Genomic DNA, 13,087 nt, shown 5'->3' on the forward strand with positions numbered 1-13,087 from the left:
TCAAAATTGGGAAAGGAGTATGACAAGGCTGTATATTGTCACCCTGCTTATTTAGCTTCTATGCAGAGTACATCATGCAAAGTGCTGGGCTGGGTGAATCACCAGTTGGAATCAAGATTGCTGAGAGAAATATAAACAACCTCAGATATACAGGTAAATACCACTCTAATGACAGAAAGGGAAGAGGAACTAAAGAGTATCTTGATGAGAGTGAAAAAGCTGACTTAAAACTGAAAATTCAAAAAAACTAAGATCATGGCATCAGGTCCCATCACTTCCTGGCAAATAGAAGGGGAATCAATGGAAGCAGTGACAAACTTTATTTTTTTGTGTTCCGCTGTCACTCTGAATGGTGACTGCAGCTGTGAAATTAAAAAATGCTTGCTCCTTGGAAGGAAAGCTATGAGAAATCTAGACAATATATTAAAAAACAGAGACATCACTTTGCTGACAAGGATCTGTATAGTCAAAACAATGAATTTTCTAGTGGTCATGTATGGATGTGAGAGTTGGACCGTAAAGAAGGGTGAGTGCCAAAGAATTGATGCTTTGGAATTGTGGGGTTGGAGAAGACTCTCAAGAATTCCTTGGACCGGAACGAGATGAAACTAGTCCATCCTAAAGGAAATCAACCCTGAATATCCATTGGAAGGACTGATGCTGAAGCTGAAGCTCCAATACTTTGGCCACCTGATGTGAAGAACTGACTCATTGGAAAAGACCCTGATGCTTGGAGAGGTTGAAGGCAGAAGGAGAAGGGGACCACAGAGGATGAGATGGTTGGATAGTGGCACTGACTCAGTGAACACGAATTTGAGCAGAATCTGGGAGATAGTGGAGGGCAGAGGGACATGGTGTGCTACAGTCCATGGGGTGGCAGTGAGTCAGACATGACTTAGCAACTGAAAAACAACAGCAGCAGCAATACATTCCTCTCTGGTTGTCAAGGACTTCTGCCAGTACTCAGCTGGTGCTCTGTGAGATCTTCTGCATCTGAAGATATATTCTTAATGCATCCAGGGAGAGATATGTACTCCACGTTCACCTACTCCTCCACCATCTTGTCTTCCTGACCCACTGGTTTTTTACTAGCATGCTGTTTAGGTTGCGTGTATTTGTGCTTTTACCACTTTTTCCTGTAATTGATCTGTAGTTTCATATTGTGGTGGAGAGAAAATGCTTGATATGATCTCTATCCCCTTAAATTTGTTGAGTTTGTTTTTTAACCTACTATGTGATCTGTCCCAGAGCCTATTCTATCTGCACTTGAAAAGAATGTTATTTTGGGGTGTAATTTTCTGAAGATATTTAGTTCAACTGATGTCCTGGGTCATTTAGGACCACTGTTCCTTATTGATTTTCTGTCTGGATGATCTGTCTATTGATGTAAGTAGTGTTAGAATCCCCTCCTATTATTGTCAATTTTTTTTTATGTCGGTTAATATTTGCTTTATATATTTAGGTGTTTCCGTATTGGATGCATATATACTAATGAGTATAATTTCTTCTTCTTGTATTTATCCTTTTATCATTATATAATGCACTTCTTTTCTTTTGTTATAGACTTCATGTTAAAATCACTTTTGTCTGATATAAGTATTGCTACCCCCACTTTCTTGTCATTTTCATTTGCATGAAATATATTTTCCCACCCCCTCACTTTTAGTCTATGTTAGCATTTATTTCTGAATCAGCAACCCACCCTGTGTCTTTTGGGTCATTTAGTCCACTGGAATTTAAAGTTATTATTGAAAGTATGTCCTTATTGCCATTTTATTGCCTTTTTTCCCCAGTTTTGCTTTGTTTTGTAGTTCTTTCCTGTTCTTCTCTTCTTTTAACCTCTTTCCTTGTGGTTGAATGATTTTCTTTAGGGATATGCTTATGTTCCCTCATGAATTGTAGGTTTTCAATTTGTGCTTACTGTAGGGTTCATATCAATTCAGTTCAGTTCAGTTCAGTCACTCAGTCATGTCCGACTCTTTGCGACCCCATGAACCGCAGCACACCAGGCCTCCCTGTCCATCACCAACTCCCGGAGTTCACCCAAACCCATGTCCATTGAGTCAGTGACGCCCTTCAACCATCTTATCCTGTCGTCCCCTTCTCCTCCTGCCCTCAATCTTCCCCAGCATCAGGATCTTTTCAAATGAGTCAGCTCTTCGCATCAGGTGGCCAAAGTATCGGAGTTTCATATGTTGACCTAAAAACTATATCTAATTGTTTTAAACAAGCAGTCATTTAATTTAAAACACATTCTAAAATGTGTGTACATTTTATATTCTATTCCCTCACTCTTTGTATTTTTGATATTATATTTTACATCTTCATGTTTTGTTTTTCATTTGCTCAGTCATGTCTGACTCTTTGTGATCCCATGGACTGCAGCATGCCAGGCTTCCCTGTCCATCATCAACTCCCAGAGCTTGCTCAAACTCATGTCCATCACATTGGTGATGCCATCCAACCATCTCATCCTCTGTCATCCCCTTCTCCTCCTGCCTTCAATCTTTCCCAGCATCAGGGTCTTTTCTAATGAGTCGGCTCTTCACATCAGGTGGCTAAAGCTCACTATGCTGAGCTTCAACTTCAGCATCAGTCCTTCCAATGAATATTCAGGATTGATTTCCTTTAGAACTGACAGGTTTGATCTGCTTGCTGTCCACATGACTCTCAAGAGTCTTCTCCAACACCACAGTTCAAAAGCACCAATTCTTTGGTTCTCAGCCTTCTTTATAGTCCAGTTCTCACATCCATACATGACTACTGGAGAAATGATAGCTTTGACTAGATGGATGTTTGTTGGCAAAGTAATGTCTCTGCTTTTTAATATGTTGTATAGGTTAGTCATAGCTTTTCTTCCAAGGAGCAAGTGTCTTTTAATATCATGGCTGCAGTAACCATCTGCAGTGATTTTGGAGCCCAAAAAATAAAGTCTGTCAGTGTTTCCATTGTTTCCCCAACTATTTGCCATGAAGTGATGGGACCAGATGCCATGATCTTAGTTTTTTGAATGTTGAGTATACCAGCTTTTTCACTCTCTTCTTTCACCTTCATCAAGAGGCTGTTTAGTTCCTTTTCACTTTCTGCCATAAGGTTGTTGCCATCTGTGTATCTGACTTTATTGATATTTCTCCTGGCAGTTTTGATTCTGGTTTGTGCTTCATCCAGCCTGGCATTTCTCATGAGGTACTCTGCATATATGTTAAATAAGCAGGGTGACAATATACAGCCTTGACGTACTCCTTTCCCAATTTGGAACCAGTCCATTGTTCCATGTCAGGTTCTAACTGTTGTTTATCCTACTGATTATTGTAGTTATACTTTATTTTACACGTTTCTTATCTTTCAGTCTTTGTCCTAGCTTATTTAAGTAGTCTGTCCTTAGCCTTTACTGTATATTTCCCTTTCCTAGTGGCATTAATCCTTTCCTATAGATAATTCTCCTTACAGCCTTCTATTTTCCACTTGAAGAATACTCTGACTTTTTTAGGATTGCCTTAGTCTTAATGAACTATTTTAGTTTTTGTATGTCTGAGAAGGTCTTTATCTCCCTTTTAATTCTAAATGATAAACTTGCTGGGTAGAGTATCTTAGGTTGTGGGTTATTCCCTTTCATCTTTTTAAACATACCATGACATTCTTTTCTGGCCTACAAAGTTTCGGCAGAGGAATCAACTGATAGCCTTGTGAGGGTTCTATTGCATATGACACTGTTTTTCTCTTGCTACCTTTGGAATTCTCTCTTTAACTTTTGTCATTTTAATTATGATATGTCTTGGTGTGGATTTGTTTGGGTTTATCTTATTTGTTATTCTTTGTGCATGCCTGGTGATTTTCTACAGGTTGCCAACGTTGTGAATTTTATGTGCTTGGGGGCTGAGTTTTGTTCTATATTTTAAATAGTCTTTGACTTTTTTCTGACCGGCAGTTAAATTACTTGAAATCCGTATGATTCTTTTGAGTCCTGCTTTTTAGGTTCATTGGGGCAAACCCAAAGTCAACCTTTAATACTAATTTAGCCCCACTTCTAAGAAAAGTCCATACTGAGAACCCCACTTAATTCTGCATGTATTAGAGAGCCTTCCTACTCAGTGTGGTTGGATTAGAACTATTGTCAGCCCTGTATGAGTTTTAGACAATGTTCCCTGTCTCCTTTCCCTGGCTTTGGGTAGCTTCCTGTCATGTATATACCCGTCAATAGTCAGAATGTGAAGGACTCTCCTCCTTCAGATCTCCTGAAATCTTTCTCTGTGCAACTCCCTGTCCATACTGTGACCCACTAATTCTATCTTCTTTCACATCCTTCAGAAAGACCTTTGGTCCTATTTGGGTTCCTTGTTGTTGTTCCAAAGCTAGAAACTCTTAGGGAAGTACATGGCAGCAGTTATGGGGCTTACTTTATTTGTTTCATTTCTCTCAGAGACCTCAGGGCTGTCATGCCAGTTGTCAGATGTTTGAATATCATTGTCTCACAATCCCCCCACCCCTCAATGATTTTTCTTGTTGTTTAAGGCAGGAAGATAAATCTGGTCTATATTGCTGCATCCAGACTGGAATTAGAAGTTTCCTGAAGGGTGGAGTGAAGGGAGAGTCGCTCAGTTGTGTCCAACTCTTTGCAACCCCATGGACTATAGAGTCCATGGAATTCTCCAGGCCAGAATACTATAGTGGGGAGCCTTTCCCTTCTCCAGGGGATCTTCCCAACCCAGGGATTGAACCAGGGTCTCCTTCATTGCAGGCGGATTCTTTACCAGCTGAGCTATGAGGAAAGCCCCTGAAGGATACCACTCTTTAAAATTTAAGGCCATTTTATGTGTTATTTCATTTACATCACAAGCATTTTATTCTCACAAATTAGAAAACTGAGACTCAGAGAGAAAACTTATCTAATGTTGAAGAATGTTACCTCTTAGATGTTAGGAGCATGGCTAAAAAGCTAACACCATGAGTTCAAATACTGACTTCATCACTAATAAGCCATTAGACCACTCTATATTTCTGTTTCAAAATTAATAATAATAATTTCTAATTCATGGATATATTATATAGAATAGGTTTCCCTGGTAGCTTAGTGGTAAAACATCCACCCGCCAATGCAGGAGACATTCGATCCCTGGGTTGGGAATATCCCTTGGAGAAGGAAAGGGCAGCCCACTCCAGTATTCTTTCCTGGGAAATCCCATGGACAGGAGAGCAACGCTGGCTACAATCCACGAGGTCACTAAAGAGTTGGACATGACTTAGTGACTAAACAACAACATTATGTAAAAAGTGTCTGCAATACTTTGGCCACCTCATGCGACGAGTTGACTCACTGGAAAAGACTCTGATGCTGGGAAAGGTTGGGGGCGGGAGGAGAAGGGGACGACCGAGAATGAGATGGCTGGATGGTATCACCGGCTCTGTGGACATGAGTTTGAGTGAACTCAGGGAGTTGGTGATGGATAGGGAGGCTTGGCGTGCTGTGATCCATGGGGTCGCGGAGAGTCGGACATGACTGAGCGACTGAACTGAACTGAACTGAACTGAATATATATCAGGAGCTCAGAACTGTGCCTGGAAAATACTGAATTCTCAGTGAATGTTCAGTTCAGTTCAGTTCTGTTGCTCAGTCGTGTCCGACTTTTTGCGACCCCATGAACTGCAGCATGCCAGGCTTCCCTGTCCATTACTAACTCCCGGAGCTTACTCAAACTCATGTCCATTGAGTTGGTGATGCCATCCAGCCATCTCATCCTCTGTCGTCCCCTTCCCCTCCTGCCTTTAATCTTTCCCAGCATCAGGGTCTTTTCAAATGAGTTAATTTGAAAAGTGAATATTAGTTATTGTTATTTTCAAAGTCACATGCTCTGTGGTGAAATAGGGTCTAAAATGGGGTCTCTGAAGCTCTTAAATTCATGTGATTTTTCTTATTTCATGTTGGTTCTGAAATAGCAAGCCTTATAACTATGATGTTCTCAAATCTTAGCTGATGGAATCTGTTGAACACATATACATTAACTGTATTGACTTAGGATCCTATGTATTCAAAACCATAGAGCTAGCTGTTTGTGATATAAAGTTATCCCCTAGTGATTCAAGTTAATTTAGGGGCAGTCACTTAAGTCTGGGAATATAAAAATTGATTGAAGCATTCCTGATGTCTGCTGCCTATAGTAGGCCAATACCTTGGTAAATCTGCAAGCAAATGGTACATCATTTTTCTCTCTCCTTTTCCACTTCAGGCCACTCTTTTGCCATATATCCACACTGTACCAATTCAACTCAAAGTCAGCTCACAGCCCATGCAAATATTTTGGATGGCACCCTTACCTGAATCACAATGCCCATGGGGGCTGGCATGTTTCTGTAATTTCCTTTCAGGTTCAAAAGTCTGTGAAGGACTATTTTAATGAAAGATTAATCTCTTTTAGGAGGCGTGATTCTATTTAGATATCTTGAGAACACAGTGAAAAAGACATCGGACCCTTTTGCTTTATTCAAAGGAGAGACAGAGAGAGAAGAGAGGGGGAAGGTGAGGGCGGAGGGAGCCAGAGAGAATAAACCTTCAAGCAAGCTGGTGGGCTGGTGAGCCATGGAATAGAAATGATCAAATGGAAACTTCCATCATATCTAAATGTTTAAAAGAAACAAAATATTCAGAGTACCTCAAAATGTTGGAAACGTCTACAAAAGCCCCCAGTGTTCGAAAGAAGGTAAATAATTAGGGGATTGATGAGCTGTCACCCTTATTTTTCGAACTTATCTACTTTGGTAAGCTCTTAAAATGGCTATTCATCCTTACCAACATGGCCTTCATTTCTCAGAATTCATCTCAATTAATGTGGCTTTCCTGTCAAAATAGAACTTTCTTAAGGCCAATCTGTTTTTCTTATAATCTGGGGTCAGTTCAGGCCTTCAAGGGTTTAGTGGACCTAATTTTTTAAATTTAATTTCTTCATCCCTTTTGTGTCTCTGTCATTTCCCTTTATGATTACATTCGAATGGAATTTCTTCACTTTAATTATAAGTCACTAGTGTTCTTCACAACTTGCTCCCCAAGCGCTGAGGAGCAGCTGGTGGTTCCAGGAGGCAGGGGAGTGCTGAGAGGCCCTCTCTGTGCTGAGAAGTTGTGTCAGGAATGTCCTGTGTTTAAACGTAAGTTCCTTTGTTTGTTTATCTGCAATTGCATGACTGACCTAAGCTAAGTGAAACCCGATGAAAGAGAAGGAAGACTCTCATCACCATCCACTTTTTGTTTTCTTGGCCCACTGAGTATGTTTTCTCAAGTTTCTGGCATTTCGTGTAAAAATTGATTTGGAACAATTTCTTTGTGTTTAAAAACAAATGCATTATACTCTCCTTTGGGTTTTGCTGACAAAGCTTTTCAAAATAGTTAACTGTGATGTAAGAACAAAATTCTGTGTTTTAAATTTTTTCCCTTTTGCAATGGTAGAAGAGATGGTGTCTTAAACAATCAAACTCGTAAACTTCAATGAAAAGTGCTCTTCAAAAGCATCAGTGAACAGTGAAGTTTCTTCTGTTGAAACTTGGGATCATAAAGCCATTTAACCTTGATTCAAAAAGAAACTCTTGTTTGATTGTTTTACTTTTCCGGAGACCTACTCCAAAGTGAAGCAATTCATTCCCCAGAAACCAATCAATGCTTGTGCAGGCGGAGGTCGCCAAGCAAGTTGACGCAAAGTGCTACGTCATGTAATTTTACCAGCCATGACTTCCGAGAACATGATATGCTGCCTACAGTTGCCACCCATTCTCAGGGGAGTGCTTCACCACACAACTGAAGCAGAAGTCATTAAACTGTTCCGTTCCGTTCCATTCAGTCGCTCAGTCGTGTCCGACCCTTTGCGACCCCGTGGACTGTAGCCTACCAGGCTTCTCCGTCCATGGGATTCTCCAGGCAAGAATACTGGAGTGGGTTACCATTTCCTTCTCCAGGGGATCTTCCTGACCCAGGGATCGAACCCGGGTCTCCCGCATTGGAGGCAGACGCTTTAACCTCTGAGCCACCAGGGAAATCCCATTAAACTGTAAATAACCATCATATAGACACAGAAAGGATTGGTTAAAAAAATGCCATCATATAGACACAGAAAGGATTGGTTAAAACATGCAAAACATCCTCAAGGTTTATCGTGTTTCCACAGTCTTTCTTACAGAGCATATTTTAGCTTTTCAGCTGGGTACAAACATAAAGGAGGTTTGAGTAAATGGATTCAGAAAATAGATCTTGTCATTGCAGTTTGTAACCTCATAAAGGAAGTTGCTGTGTTGAATGTGTATTTATTTCCATTTCCCTATTGGCGTTCTACATTTACTTAGGGTAGTGGTAATCTGGAGCCTTATAGTGCCAGAATGCCAAAATTTATTTAGTGTTTATAGCAGCAATTCTCAACCTTGTCTGGGCATTTGAATACCTTTTGAACTTAAACAAACAAACAAAAAATTCAGGTGTCTGAGCCCTACCCAAAACCTACTGAAAACAAATCTTTAGAGGTGAGGCCTAGGGATTTGATTTAAAGCTCCATTCAGTTCAGTTCAGTTCAGTTCAGTCGCTCAGTCGTGTCCGACTCTTTGCGACCCCATGAATCACAGCACGACAGGCCTTCCTATCCAACACCAGCTCCCGGAGTTCACTCAAACTCATGTCCATCGAGTTGGTGATGCCATCCAGTGATTCTTATATATATCCAGGATTGAGAATGACACTTGCACTTAAATTTTTTCTTTTAGTTTTTATTTTGAGTAGTTCCATGCTTCTTCCCATACAGTATAGAATTATTAGAGTAGTCCAGTTAGTAGTCAATTTGAAAGATTCCAAATATCCAGGTATATATATACTTTTTCAAATAGTGATTTTGAGAATTTTATTGTGAGAAGAGCTCTCCTTTCCTTTCTTCAATCTTTTGCTCTACAATAAATGACAATATTCGTTGCTGTTGTTGTTGTTTAGTTGGTCAGTCTTGTCTGTCTTTGCGATCCCATTGACCGTGGCACCCCAGGCTCCTCTTTCCCTCACTGTCTCCAGGAATTTGCTCAAACTCATGTCCATTGAGTTGATGCTTCTAAGCATTTCATTCTCTGTTGCCCCCTTCTCATTTTGCTGTCAGTCTTCCCCATCATCAGGGTCTTTCCCAATAATCATCACTATCATTCTTTATTGAGAGTCCACTTTATCCAACACTATAGTGAAGTGAAGTCGCTCAGTCGTGTCCGACTCTTTGCGATCCTATGGACTGTAGCCTACCACGTTCCTCTGTCCATGGGATTTTCCAGGCAAGAGTACTGGATTGGGTTGCCATTCTATTCTCCAACACCATACTGCCTTTTTTATTCAACATCTTATTTAATCTTCACGTTTATCCTACAAAGTAATAGCAGCAACAAGGCAAAAGCCTGAATTTAAACTGATGCCCATGTGATCTCAAAATTTGTTCTGTTTTATACCAACCCCTTTTCTCCTCGTTTCTTTTCACCTTTCCTACCCCTTGCCTGTCAGCTCCTGTTGCCTTTAGTTTTTGTCTTGTTTCTTTACCTTTCCATGCCATAAGATATCTGTCTTGAAAATGAGAGAGAAATTTTTGCGAGAGTCTCACAAAAATTCTTGGTAACAGTGATTGCCTCACTCTTCTTATAAATATTTCCACTTAGAGGAGTTCTCATAGTCACTAATTTGACAAACATTGGTTTGGTATCCTTTGACTAATGGAAATATTTATATTTTTTGACTGCTTCATTTTAAAGAATGTCCTGGGATTTGCTCAAGAGAATATAAAAACCTGCTGTCCCTGTTTCCATTTCCAGACCCAGACATGACCCCAGTACTTTGAAGCATCTGCTTTTAATTTTGCATATTTTCTATCTTAAAGGTCATCTTTCTGAGCTAGGTTTAAAGTAACTCAACAAACTAAACATGGGAGATAAAGATAATGAGGCAATGACTCTGGTTAGAAAGTGGTAGAAATTGCAGAACTATTCCCCTGGGATATTGAAGAGCTCTGTAACCTGGTCTTTGGTGGAGTCAAGTAGATGGCCTCCGATTCATGGCCTACCACCTGTGCGTGCCATGGGCCCCAGAGCATCTAGCTTCTCATCCACTGGTGCTTCTTAAAGCCCACCAAAGAAATGCATCACTGTGTGACCCTTTCTCCTCTGATCCACTTACTTTCCTCTCGAGGTTTGGGCGATGGGGAAAATGTCTATGGCTTAAAACTACTATGTAAAATAAAAAGAGAATTAAAAAACTGATAGGAGTAATGGGGAAAAGCTTTGACTTTCACTCTAGGGTTGAGATGGGCATATACGTGAGTGGTCAGATTCCATGTGATACTTTTTAGCATCTGGATAGAAGTTGTAGAGGAGACTAGTCCTAGGTTCAGCGAGTGCAGGGATGAACAACTTTTCTTGATCAGTTTCAGAACTGAAGAAACTGACCAAGTTGGCAAGGATTAAATTCTCCTGCCTAGCAAAATGTATTGTACATAGCTGATGCTCACTAAATGTTTGTCAACTGAGTATGCAACCAAAGAGTAGAAGGATATGTTAGGTTAGACAGCTGGAAGCCCCAGAGCAATGATGTGGAGCCAGAAACATCCATTTCTGCCCTGAAGACCATGTGTAACCTTTCCTTCTCCAGAGGTTCTGCTTATTCTTCTTCGTCTCCAAAATGAGGGTTGTTGTGGCAGCTACCTCATAGGTAGTTGTGAAGGTTAAATAAAATTATGTGAAAGTACTTTGTAAATTAATGGCTGTGAGTAATCAATTAAGGAAACAGGAGAACTCTGACATCACAGATATAATAGTGTGGATTTAACTAAATGTTTGGTACAGAGTTATAAAAGATAAATTAATAAGGCTTAGATGGTAAAGAATCTGACAGAAATTCACGAGACCTGGGTTTAATCCCTGGGCAGGGAGATCCCCTGGAGGAGGGTATGGCAACCCACTCCAGTATTCTTGCCTGGAGAATCCCTATGGACAGAGGAGCCAGGTGGGCTACAGTCCATGGGGTCACAAAGAGTTGGACATGAGTGGACTCAGCACAACACACAGTAGGGGTAAAGTTATATAGGGGAATTCCTAGGTGGCACTAGTGGTAAAGAACCTGCCTGTCAACGCAGGTTAGATGTGAGAGCTGCGGGTTCAATCCCTGGGTCACTAAGATCTCTCAGAGGAGGGCATGGCAACCCACTCCAGTATTCTTGCCTGGAGAATCCCATGGACAGAGGAGTCTGCATGATGCAGTCCATAGGTTCGCACAGAGTCAGACACGACTGAAGTGACTTAGCACACAAGCATGCAAAGTTACATAGACTATGCATGTTTGAACCTAGAATTTCTTTCTTAAGACAGAAACTCTGATTTAAGGTAGATAATTGATTCAGGGCAAGGATCCCCTCTTATTAATACTTATAGTTTCGGTTCTAGCACGGAACTTGAAGTAGAAGTTCAGTGTACATTTGAGGAACAGATGGATAGGTGAACAGATGGTTGTGTGGCTACATAGCTCTGTAGTCATTTTTGTTTTAAAAATAGAAAAGCAGTTTTTGATATTCCCTTTAGCTCAGCCCAATACAGTTTCAAACAAAAACCAACATCACAACTTTTACTAAACGTTTCAGTGAGACATGCAGCGTTTTACCTCATCTTTTAGAAAAACAGATGATGTCTTGAAACACTGCTGAGAGAACAAGGCTTGTTCTGTGTGATTGGAAACCACGTTTTCTGAATTAGTATTATAGCCAACTGATGAGACCCAGCCAACTGTTAAATGATTGTTAGCACAGAAAAAGAGGTAGAAAGACTGTGCTAGCCGCCCTTCTCACATGCCAGAATGCGCACAGCGGTGCCTACTGGTGATGAGAACCAATATCCTTAATAGGCACTGGGGTCAGAGGAAGGAAGTGACCCCTTTGGGGAGCCAGCTTCATCCAAAATTAGAGACAATTATGAATGAGATGTTTACTTTATGTGCCAAGATTCGTTTGAACCTATCAAAGTTTCAAAAGCACCAATTTGTCCTGTCTCACAATTTGTGAGTTCATTCCTGTTGGCTTGAGTTCTGGGGCCCTTACATATTATATATTAACATCTTGCACAGGGAAGAATTGTGTATGTTTGTAGATATCCATCTGAACTACCGGTGAATTCAACCAAGTAGCTGTTTGGTTGCACGAACTTGTTTTAATAGTTTGAAATCCCCTGTTAGGAAGCAGGACACAAAAATTTGACCCCTGGAGGTTAACAAGAGAGACATGAGGCTCTGTGATAATAATTCAGTTCCTGTTCTCACTCCCGTGGGGGAACTTTCTCGGGATATGAGAATTCAAGTTTAAGCTGATGCCAGGGAAACAGGATGCTTCCTAGTGACTAGACAACCATTATAATGCCCATGTGCAAAGGAGAGAAAGACCTGAGGTTCTGGGTAGGAGAGAATGGCTCAGGCCATAAATATTACTTGTAGTCAATATCAGTGTTATCTAGGCTTAACAAGGTAAAAATTTACTCCTTTTCATTTTTCTGTCTTCAAGACCTTAAAGGGTACTGAGAGCAAATAGGTTACCCTATGATATTATCCCTAGATCAGGAAGATCCCCTGGAGAAAGGAATGGCTACCACTGCAGTATTCTTGCCTGGAGAATTCCAGGGACAGAGGACCCTGGAGGACTATAGTCCATGGGGTTGCAAAGAACTGGACACTGAGCGACTAACACTTTCACCTTTTCATGATATTATTAGGTGAAGTGTGGATTTGTGTTTACAATGTTGTGTTGGCTTCTGCTGTACGGCAAAGTGAGTCAACTATACGTACACAAACATCCCCTTCCTCTTGGACCTCCCTGCCATAGCCCCCGTCCCATCCCAGCCCTCTAGATCATCACAGAGCACCGCGCTAAGCTCCCCGTGCTATACAGCAGGTTCCTACTAGCTAGCTATTTTACACATGGTAGAGTATTGATTTCTGCTGCCATACAAAGACTAACCTTCTTGGGGGCAGTCACACTTGGAAGCAAGGAGACCAAGATCCTCTCATGATCTCCAGCTCACAAAGAGGATGAGTTCTATGTGAAATAGATCGCCAGTCCAG

This window comes from Moschus berezovskii, chromosome 9 (assembly GCF_049115385.1).
Source record: "Moschus berezovskii isolate FMDL1 chromosome 9, NW_MosBer_1.0, whole genome shotgun sequence".
Taxonomy (NCBI): domain Eukaryota; kingdom Metazoa; phylum Chordata; class Mammalia; order Artiodactyla; family Moschidae; genus Moschus; species Moschus berezovskii.